We start from the raw sequence: 12153 nt of genomic DNA on the forward strand, positions 1-12153 counted from the left end.
CCGCCAGAAACATCAAAAAATACAAAACAACGATCTAAAGATTTGCATGAACTCCAACTCGGTGACGATAATCAACCTGAGATCGTTGAAACGTGGTCGTAAGCTCCTACTCGGTGACTACACTCGACAAGCGATCGTCGAAACACGGACGTGAACTCCAACTCGGTGACGACGGCGACCAGAGATGAATGAAGATAATCGACCAGATACCTTTGCAACGCGATGTTGAACTCAATTTATTAATGATAAAATTGAACTGGGTCACACAATCCAGTGTAGAAGTGAAAAATGTCCCCCTCGAATGAGTCATTGTATTCTCAGACTGATGGATTGTATTATATGGTCCATAGAGGCCATGACCGTCAATAAAAGAAGATGCAAGCTGAAACCTCCGAATAACGCTTTCTTTCACTTTCAATTTACAACTATTGCGTTGTATTGTAACAACAGTTTAGCTGTCGAACTGACTCTTCCCAGACTCTCATTTGAAAGATGATCTCTAAAATACAGCGACCGTCATTCAAATAAAAGTCCTCGACTTGCTCATAGTGTTTTTCATATCGTTCTGGCCAAGGGCATTTAGTTGAACTCCGGAATGTGACAACATCTCATTTATCAAAAGAAGCGGTTTTGCAAAAGCTAGATTACTTAGAATCCCTGGGGTTGGCCTAACTGGTCTTTCAACCAAGTTGGCCTAACTGGTCTTTCAACCAGTCTCAGAGGCTTTTAAATCTTATTTGAAAGACTCTGGCCTAACCAATGCTCCTTTATGGCGTCAATTAAACCCGGTCAACTATAATATGACACCGGCTGCCCAAGGCTGTGTAACATAACTGCAATCTTGGTGATCACATAATTACAGTTTAGTGACAAAAGAAGACCCAAGTAAATAAGGCAAGATCTAAATGAATCCGAAATACACTTCACTGCATGTGTAATTTCCCTCACAATACTTATTGTGACAATCACATCTCCCAGAATGTCAATGAATTTATTTATGCAACACGGCAGTGCCTTACGGTGGGGAGTGGAATGCTACTATGTATGTTTGATTTTGAATAGATATAAGGATTTAAACAAAGGTCCTGGTGTGCAAGTTCCGAAAAATGAACGTTAGTAATGAATTATAAGACCTAGTGGCAGTCTGTAATATTGCATCCACAGCTGTGCCGTATCCGTCTCACCAGCCACTGTTAGATTTGTTCGTACAGTTCAGCTTTAAAAATAATACAAGTCCACCCGAGTACTTTTTACAGAGTAAATACCTTTGCGGTCATTCTCTGACCAGTACCGAATTTGGGCCAGGCAAATAATCTTTTATTCGCACCAACAATTAACCAATGATTTGAGACAAAAGGGTCACGTAAGGTCATCAATAACGTATTCTTAGCTTCCACCTCGGTTTCATCCAGGCATGGCCCCAATTTCAACCTGAATAGAAATAGAGCGTGATTCTTAGAATTCAGCCTGAAGCTCTGCTTAGGAGTCTGCATTACGTTCATGGTAACGAACTTCGACCGATGAACCTCAGCGACGACATTATATGATCCGAGCAAAGACACAATTGCGGAGTCTCCCAATTTTCTGAACAAATCATGACGAAAGATAATCAACGTGGATTTATTATACTCGTACGGTTTTTCTAAGATGGTGATGGAGTGTGTTCTGGCTGATGATTTATAGAGATAACCATTTAAATCACATCGGATATTCTCTAATATGATGTTATCCATATCAAATGATAAGATACTTTCGGCTTCAGGCATAAGAGAGTAGTTTATTTCTTTTAGGCTTTTAACATACCGAAGTTTAAGAACGAATCCCACGTTTACTATTTTATACCAATTTAACCAAGACATAGACGGGGCCTTTCCCCTGTTTTTGCGCTTCTGAAATTTGCATCTAAAGGTCAACTCCAAGAAAACATTCTCACCACATGAAACGATTCTGAAATATTGGAACCTCGAATTCTTTGGACCGAGGCTTTTCTTAAGTTCACCATACGGTAGAATCAACTCTCTGCGATTGCCATTTCCATTCAAATCAACTTGAAATGCTCGCAACTTTCTAGAGACAGATTTCCGTCCACGATGAGTGCTAACACCTATGACATCATTGCCAAATTCGCCAGCAATGTATGTGAGCTCGTGAAAATGAAATTGATACTTCGGTTTAAAATCTCCGCTTATATCATCTTGGCTGTAGACATAGACATTACGATGAGCTGTCAAGGAGTAATGAAAAAGAGCCACTGTGACTATGACACTTAGCCCCGTGTGGTAAAATACCGATGCCGCCCATGCTGGGAACTGGCCATAGATGTTTACATTACGGTACGACCGATAGGTGCCCCTCTGCTAGTTCGGTGTTTGGGTTAAAAGTTAAGATATGACATCTTTAAATGAAGCGTTCGGGTTTTAAAGGATGAATATGTTCAAATTAGGTTTTAATACATTACATTGTGGGAGATGGAAGGCTGTCGCTCTCTGTTGATTAGACAACCTTCATAAGTAATGCGCGCATCTCGACTATATAAATCTATTATCAGCGTATAGGCGGATACCGCCTCTTTGGTATACCCTGTATATATTATAAGAGAGGTTGGCAACAATAACGGATGAGATGCGATGAGAGAGAGATGACAATAACTGATGAGATGAGATGATGGATGCATCTCATCCTGACGGCCAGGGCAATTAAGCGGAATCTACGAAAATAGCGGAATCTGGGAAAACTGGGCGGAAACACCCTAAAACATGACACATGAAAAGATCGATATTGAATATGTATATAATAATTATTTGTAAGAATTGCTACGTTTTGCCTTCTCCCTACCACGGCCGATGTGAAAATGGTCGGAGAGGAATAATGCAGATCATTTTGTCATGCATGGTGGGTTTTTTCCTCGGTCGAAAAATAGAGAGGTTTGAACAATATGATACTTATGGAACATTTCAAATATTTATTACAGATTCCGCTAAATCGGAGCCATGGCCCGTTCCGAGTCCCACTCCGAGGTAGAATTACGTATTCCTATTGAATTACGCTGACCTGTGGTGGCCGGCAATTTTCGGTGGCCGGTCCAGAGTTAATGAGCTATCGATGGGACTGAAATCTTGCACTGGCCTCAAAATCTTCAAGGCCCTTCTCAAAACCCATCTTTGTGGGAGGGCCTTCAGTTGATAAATGTACAGCGCTTTTAGCGGACAGACAGCCTGGAATTATTATTATGTATGTATGTGCGTAAGTATGTACATATGTGCGTATATGTGTATATTCCATTTTCCAGTTCGATTTCAGCCCGATTTCGCCTAGTTGAGCGGTTTATGCCTGTTTCGCCTATTCCTGTTTCGCCTATTCCTGTTTCGCCTACTTCCTGTTTCGCCTACTTTCCAGTACCCCTACAAATCGACTCTCCCAGGGGAACCTTAGGGATGCATGTCCATTTTATGGGGAAAATGTGAGGGGACAATTAGATGATGTTAACGATGTGATGACAATTTGGCGAATCAAATGCCATCAACTTTGTTAATAAACCATGCCATGACCGTTTTGAAAGAGTCACCTTGAAAGCGGGGACAGTCCGGGACTTATTTGACCATAGGACCATAGGACCATACTGACACACAGTAAAAACTAATAGATTAAAGAGGTTGAATAGCGCCTCCAGAAGCAAGCAACAGCGCCACCTGTAGCAGAAATAAGAACTGCTTAGTGACGTCATGGTTTCCATATACGGCATCTCATTGCATATTTTTACAACCTTATTTACTACGAGTTATAAATATGCCAGTAGCACGTGGATCATGCCGGGGGGGGCTGTCAGGTGTTTCCACTATGGGTTACATAATCGGCTACAAAGAGGCCAGTGTTCTAGTAAATGAAGTTAGCAATGATAGCGAAAGAATGTTAGTGTATGTTACGCAGTCAATAGCGATAGTAGTGAGTTGGAGAAAGGAGAAAATGGAAAATGGAGAGAATACTAGTATGGATTTCGAGTCCCAAGAAGAAACTTTGCAAAGTTTTCATCAAACTGATAATCATATTCCTTCCTTCTCTGTCTCCAACAATTAAAAGTTGCTGCAGTCAACCTGATGCGTTTATCCGCGAGCGAATCGACGAGACGAGGCATTTTTCAAGCATCCGAATGGTACCTTACAGATCCGCAAGGGGCGCGTTACCGAAAATGTTGCAAAAATCAATAACGTGATCGTAAATATTGTCATATTTTTCAAGATGAGAGTATGTAAATGAAACGCAAACGGTAAACCAATGAAAGGCCAGTATCTATTGAACCTTACAAGTGATTTGGGGGCCTTGAAACTCCTTATATTTATCAATGAAACCTTATTCCCGCCTAAGGTTTTGACCGGGCCGTGCAAAACTCCCCTTTTTTCCCGGGCAGTTCCCTTTAAGTAGAGTAAAGCAGTCGTTTATTTTATAAAAACTGAATTCATGAGTTTTTGATAAAAATACATAATACTGTACATTATCATAATTATTTGATCAAAATCAACTGTAAAACCCATGTCATAATATACATGTAGGTACAGCACATATAAAGTCAAAAAAGGTGGAAAATACATATCATGATATTATGTCAGACAAGGTAACTGATGGCATCAACGTAACTCATTATGTCCCTCTCTCCATTGACGTATTGTAGCCTTTAACACTATAGTAAGGGACGGTTCATATTCCTACGTCTGTGGGGAGGTTAGCAATACATTTGAATAGGCGAAACAGGAATAGGCGAAACAGGAATTAGGCGAAACAGGAATAGGCGAAACAGGAATTAGGCGAAACAGGAATTAGGCGAAACAGGAAAAGGCGAAACAGGAATAGGCGGAACAGGAATAGGCGAAACAGGAATACACCAGTTGAGCATATTCCTCCAATGGTATATACCGCTGATAATTTCATGAATTCGAACTTCGCACATAGTGTTGATAGTTCCATCACATCGACAAAATGTACGAGTCATATTGGTCACACGATCGCCGAAGAAAATTCCAACAACGAGTGGCGGAATGCGTGGATGATGGAGACCGTTCCATAGAACGAGTCATTCATACAAGCTGTAATTAAACATAACATACTAAATAAACTAAATGTTTGGGGGACTGGCCTTATTAGCCCTGGTAGGCAACCAACCAGTCCAGGACTAACTAAATTCCTACATCAAACAGGGCATTGCGGGCTTGTCAGTAGGGCAAAAACACAGAGAAGAGAACAAAACCTGACCGAAGACGGAAAGCACCGCCGTCCTGGCGTCTAACCGGTTGCGTACGCAACAACAGATAGCAAATCATGTATTTATTGCTAAATAGGTTGCGAATATAAAAACCGACATAAGTGGTGATATGAATAAAGACTAGCATATGATTTTATCCAAATCTCCATGTACATTTACACTGGACCTTTCTGTACAAAACTGAAGTAAAAGCATTTGCTAGTCTTTATTCATATCACCCATTGGCTACCTGTTTTTTCCAAAGCCAATGTTCTGTTTTCCCGTCTCTGCAAGACCAGTCCTTGGTAGCAGCATCCTTGTGAAGATGACAGGTTCCCGTTTGATCATGACTGTCATGGCCGTTCTGGGGGTTGGTGAAAAAGGCATCGCACATCTGAATATTCGAGCATGCCATACCACATCGAAGAATTGACTGAACTGGTAAGGTTGCGAAAGTTAAATTGCTATCAGTTCCGTTAATGTGCATTGTCATAAATTGAAATGAGGAAAACACTAAACTTGCTGAAGCTCTGTCCATGTTGGTCAGGACGTGCAATAACTCCCATATAGTCATGAATTGTATTTACAGGGTCTACGAACTCAACCAATAGAATTCTTGATTGGACGACCTTCTTTCTCGAGATATTGATGGTGTCATCGCAAATTAATGCCACAGACAAAACTCTCCGTAGCAAATCTTATAGGGCTCCAAAGGCTATATAGAATCTATACCGGTATAGCACCTGTATAGGGTTTGTAAAGGACAACCTATATACTATAAGATGAACAAATTCTATATAGGATTTTAGTGTATTTTATGTAGAGAAAAAGGCAACGCACATCTGAATATCGTCCAGCATGCTACTCCACATCGAAGAGTTGACTGAACTCGTAAGATTTTAAGGCGGGGAAAAAGAGAACATTTTCGGATTTGCTTCATGCCATTTTCAACCTCGGACACAGATTTTTAATTTGTGCGAATTTCAAACCTGGTTTACATAAAGAACCTTATTGCAGTTAAGGTACACCCAGATTGGTCCTGGTTTAACATAAGGTGCACCTAGGACCAACGATTGTTGAGCACTATTCAAGACGGGTATTTTTAGGTGTAATTACGATACGTGCTAATTGCGAAGGGTATACGCAGTCTCTTTAAACACCTCGATCGGCATAGGGCCTATAGCTGGATGCAATGCCAACAATGACATGGAATTCTTGCTGAAAAGGAAAGGATTTTCGCGGTCATGACATACTGGCGAAATTTGGGAAAACTTCCTGAACATGAAATTATCTGTTAAGACAAGCATATTTCGGAATGAATCAATGACAAATACATTGGTATCACAAATCATAGTACCATCTTCCCGTTTGCGGAACTGAGCGTATTTGGAAACTGAACCTTTGAGTCTCCTGGCCGGTTATTTTAAAATGCAGAATTTTGCATGGCACGACGAGCGTACATGTATATCTCAAATGCATTTGTGCACAAATTACATACGCTAAGACTTATTGGGAATTCCTCGCTCATGGGGGAAAATTACAAGCCCCAATCCCAAGCACGAAGGAGGTTCAACGGGTTACCCAATCCTCTCGGACCAGGGAAGACGCACGTTGATTCCTTCATATAGCGCGCGTGCGGCCCTGCAGTCAGCGGTGACCCCAAACATTCATCGATCAAGAGCCAGACACATCAACTGAATCCAAGGACGTTTTATACAGGGTGGCCAAGAATTATTTTCCATCACACAATAGATACACAATAGAATTCTATTGTCCAAAGGAAAATAATTATGGGCCAGCCTGTAGTGCGTACGTACACGTAATTCATAATAACATATATCAAATGTAAAAGCACACATTAACCATGCAGAAAGATATCCGGCTTCGTTTGGTCAATAGTTCGCCAAAAGTAAATCAATTTCGAAGTAATTGATGACGTCCGCGTCTACTGAACGCCGTTGTGCAGTTTTCCCGGTAAGAGGAGAGAGAGCTGGAAAATCGCCGGAAGAAAATCTTGATCTCAAAAATGTTATATACTAAAAAAAGGTATTTTAGAATTAAAAACCGGCGTGAGTTTCGACGGAATTTTATCAACAAACTAAAAGGTAGTGGTATCTCAACATAGACCCTAATCCTCGGATCCAATTCCGAACCACAATTAGCCTCTTTAATTCCTGATCAGCGCCTCTATAGCGCAAGAGCTCTGTTGTTGCGGCTCTGTTGTCGGGGGAAAACAGCCAACATGATGACGGAAGGATACATTTTTTTCCCCACAACATCAGACTTGACAACAACAGGCGCTGATCAGGAAAAAGGCCGAAAATAGCATGTTTAGTCACCTCTCCGGTGTCCCTATTTCTACTGCGACAGAAACAACCGATGCAATAAATCTTGATGACACGATAACTGTGGCTTTAACAAGACGACGATTAATGAATAACAACACAACCAGCGTCAATAATTGTATTTGGTAAAATTAACTCAAAGAAAACAATGCATGATCTTTATATTTTGACATCGATTGCTTTGAAAATCGATATCGCAGAATAGAATCAGTCCCCATACGCATGTTTATGTATACCAAATGTAGTTATGTAGCTACTTGTGATCCTGATCATTGAACCTAAAACAGACTATTGCTTTTTGTCACTGCGACCTGTGATCATGATTGCATGCAACAAAAATCGCTCCTTTACCATGTGTACGGTGGTCATCGCAGGAACCGCATGCGACAGGAATCAGTTATCGCAGCTCGCCCGAGCCAGAATTAAGATAAGATTTTAATAAGATTTTTAAGACCTTATTCTGTTTTGTGGACGAGTGCATGTGCATTTCGATGCACGATTTCTTAGTTAAGATCTTAACTATACTAAGAATTTTGCAAAAATATTCTTATGATCGTACAGTCTAGCTCTTATTGAATTGAGGCAAATATATTATCACTATCGTATTATCAGTTGATTAATATAAAGTATAACATAAAGTTCTAAACCTCTGTTTCCTATTTTTAAAATCCTGTTTACATTCCAGCATGGGTTATGTTTTCTGAGATGCCAAATTAAGACTTTAAAGCGGGTTGGCATTAAAAGACCATTGGCATTATTAAGGGCAATATTATTCAGCTGTCGGCTGCCCAGTCACCTCTTAATCTATATATTAAGCAGTTTCCATCTACAAATTGCACAAAAAGAGGAAAAATTTAAAATCTGACTGAATTATCACGCTTTTCCGATGTTGACTCCGATTTGACCCCAGTTAGCTCTCCATGCGCCGACCCTTTCCACGTGGATCGATGCACTAGTAAGGCGTTCCTGGAGCCATTTATCTACCCTGTGACGTCTTGGTGCATCCTGACTCTCAATCGTGTACGTCACCACTATCGAGCTGCACAAACTTTGGGTGAGTGATAGCGATCAATCGATTTTCCGACGTCACGTTGATGGCGCTGGATTACCCCGCAACTGCGGCGATAAATGGAAATGGCGTTGCATCTTGATAGTGGGGTGACGTGAACTCGGATCTCAGCGTGCACTCACATGGCGGGAAATGTATTTCGCGCCAAGACTTCTGCGTACTAAAAATAACGAATAACGCGTTTTTCTACTATCTAAGAGCTGAAACAAAATTGGAAAAGCATCAAACACGTTCAGAAAAATAGTTTACCCGTGATGAACCAGAGGAAAAACAAACATGCTGGAATAAAAAGCCGCCCATTCCTTATGCAATCAAAATTTAAAATTCCGCCATAGGTGCAGAAATATCAGTCAAACCACGACTAATCTCACTGTACACGTCATTCAAGGTCATTAAGGAATAAAGTCACTAAAAGGGACAACTCGGTCGTGGAATTCAGCTTGCCATGAGAATAATAGAAGCGCCATTTCGTAACCATTTTGCAGTCGATCATTTTGTGTGTGTTACCACTAGGAGAATGCCATGTTGCTTTCGACTGAGTTTTTGAGGCTGGAAGGTGTTGGCTATGGCTAGTTCGTGGAATCTAGCAAGTTCAAGTAGCCGGAGCTGTTACTCCTAAGCCAAATCTCCCGACGTTGCCTTTTCATTGGTCCTAGGCATCGACGCCGATTTTTGCGTTACAGCCTCATTCTACCAGAAAAATGTCCTGCTTAGTAGCCATGAAGTCTTCGTAAAAACCATTCACCCTGTCCTCGGATCCATCACTTGTTGGAGCGTAGATCTAGAGAACTTACAGGTTATATTGTTTTGCGCTGATCCTCACAGTCATCATACGGTTGGAGACTGGTTAGTACTCTTTTTAAAATCAAAAAGTAAAAGTACCTAATAATAGTTATGTTTTACTAGTCTGGTAGTTGCTATTGCACTAACTGTGCAATTAGTTTTTTTAAATATCGAAATGGTAATTCTCAACCATTTTAATTTGAGTTTTACTGCCTTTTTTAGTTAGTCCAACTAATTATTGGTTAGTTTTTACTAATTTCACAGTTGGTGCAATAGGAACTACCAATTAGTTGCTTTTAGAACTGCTGGAGCCGTGTCCTTATGAACCCAGACTGACGTCCCATGCCCATGCTTGGAATCATGACAACTCTAGAAGAGTCTGTGTCCATCAGTTGTTATCCTCTCACCTGTACCAGTGAGCCTTGCCTCAGCCAGACAAACAATGTTCCACCTGTATCGCCTAAGTTCATACTCGAGCTGTTCGACCTTGCCCGCAGTATTCAGGGTTTGCACATGCCATGTTCCGATAACGACGTTCTCTCATCGAAATCAGATTATGGGTGTCTGGGTGCCAGTAGCACATTTATCACCTCAACCCTGGCTTGGGGGTGTCGCGGACGTTCTTAACCCGGGACACGTCCGATCCGGTATTGGTTCCGTTGCTTTCCTTGTCATGTTGAATCACGGGCTGGGTAACTCCTGGCAGAGCCCATCTCCACTCCAGGAGTTGCTAGATGGCCGTTGGCTCAACAATGAGCTCATCAGCTCTTAAGTTGGATATTGGTTTTAGTTCCATCTGGGTGTCTGGCCACCCTCCACACCAAAGTCAAAGACTCTAGTTGGGGGTACCGGTTTAGTCGCCGATTGTCCGACCCTGAGCAGGGTGCACTGGTCTACAGTGGCAGACCATTGGCCGGACCTGACAAAATCGCAAGCCATACAATTTAAAAACGTAATAAATAAGCAGAGTTGAGCTGTACATTGCGAATCTAGGAGACCCTCAATCGGGAATTGAGTAATAACATGAGATAGCAGACGCTAGCTGACCTGACCATATATATCAAGTGATCAGAGGAGGATTAGAAGCCTCTTGTCTGAATGATGACCAGAACCACAGGATTAATTATAACATTACAGCAAGTCATGCATCTAGCCAGCATTGCGAAGTAGTCTAAAATAGACATAAAAAATACAAACACAACGATCAAAAGATTTGTGTGAACTCCGACTCGCTGACGATAATCAATCTGAGATCGTTGAAACGTGGTCGTGAGCTCCGACTCGGTGACTACACTCGACCAGCGGTCGTTGAAACACGGACGTGAACTCCAACTCGGTGACGAATGCGACCAGAGATCGATGAAGATAATCTACCAGATATCTTTGCAACGCGATGGTGAACTCAATTGTTCAATGACAAAAATGAACTGGGTCACACAATCCAGTGTAGAAGTGAAAAATGTCCCCCTCGAATAAGTCTTTGTATTCTTAGACTGATGGATTGTATTATATGGTCCATGGAGGCCATGACCGTCAATAAAAGAAAATGCAAGCTGAAACCTCCGAATAACACTTTCTTTCACTTTCAATTTTCAACAATTGAGTTGTATTGCAATAACAGTTTAGTGGTCGAACTGACTCTTTCCAGACTCTCATTTGAAAGATGATCTCTCAAATACAGCAACCGTCATTCAAATAAGAGTCCTCGACTTGCTCATAGTGTTTTTCATATCGTTCTGGCCACTGGCACTTAGTTGAACTCCGGAATGTGACTCATTTATCAAAAGAAGCGGTTTTGCACAATTAAACTAGATTACTTAGAATCCTTGGGGTTGGCCTAACCAGTCTTTCAACCAGTCTCAGAGGCTTTCAAATTTTATTTGAATGACTCTGGCCTAACCAATGCTCAATTATGGTGTCAACTAAACCCGGTCAACTAGATGACACCGGCTGCCCAAGGCTGTGTAACATTACTATAACCTTGGTGATCACACTTTTACAGTTTAGTGACAAGAGAAGAGCCAAGTAAATATGGCCAGATCTAAATGAATCCGAAATATACTTTACTGCATGTGTAATTTCCCTCACAATACTTATTGCGACTATCATATCTCCCGGAATATCAATGAATTTATTTATGCAACACGGCAATGCCTTACGGTGGAGACTGGAATGCTACGATGTATGTTTGATCTGGAATAGATATAAGGATTCAAACAAAGATCCTGGTGTGCAAGTTCCGAAAAATTAACGTTAGTAATGAATTATAAGACCTAGTAGCAGCTGTACCGTATCCGTCTCACCAGCCACTGAGATTTGTTCGTAACGTTCAGCTTTAAAAACAATACAAGTCCATCCGAGTACTTTTGCTATGGAGTAAATACCTTTGCCTTCATTTTCTTACCAGTACCGAATTTGGGCCAGGCAAATAATCTTTCATTCAAACCAACAATTAACCAATGATTTGAGACAAAAGGGTCACGTAAGGTCATCAGTAAGGTATTCTTAGCTTCCACCTCGGATTCATCCAGGCATGTTCCCAATTGCAACCTAAATAGAAATAGAGCGTGATTCTTAGGATTCAGCCTGAAGCTCTCTTTAGGAGCCTGCATTATATTCATGGTAACTAACTTCGACCGATGAACCTCAACGACGACATTATACGATCCGAGCAAAGTCACAACTGCGGAATTTTCCAATTTTCTGAACAAATCATGAAGAAA

This window comes from Lineus longissimus, chromosome 6, assembly GCF_910592395.1.
Source record: "Lineus longissimus chromosome 6, tnLinLong1.2, whole genome shotgun sequence".
Classification (NCBI taxonomy): domain Eukaryota; kingdom Metazoa; phylum Nemertea; class Pilidiophora; order Heteronemertea; family Lineidae; genus Lineus; species Lineus longissimus.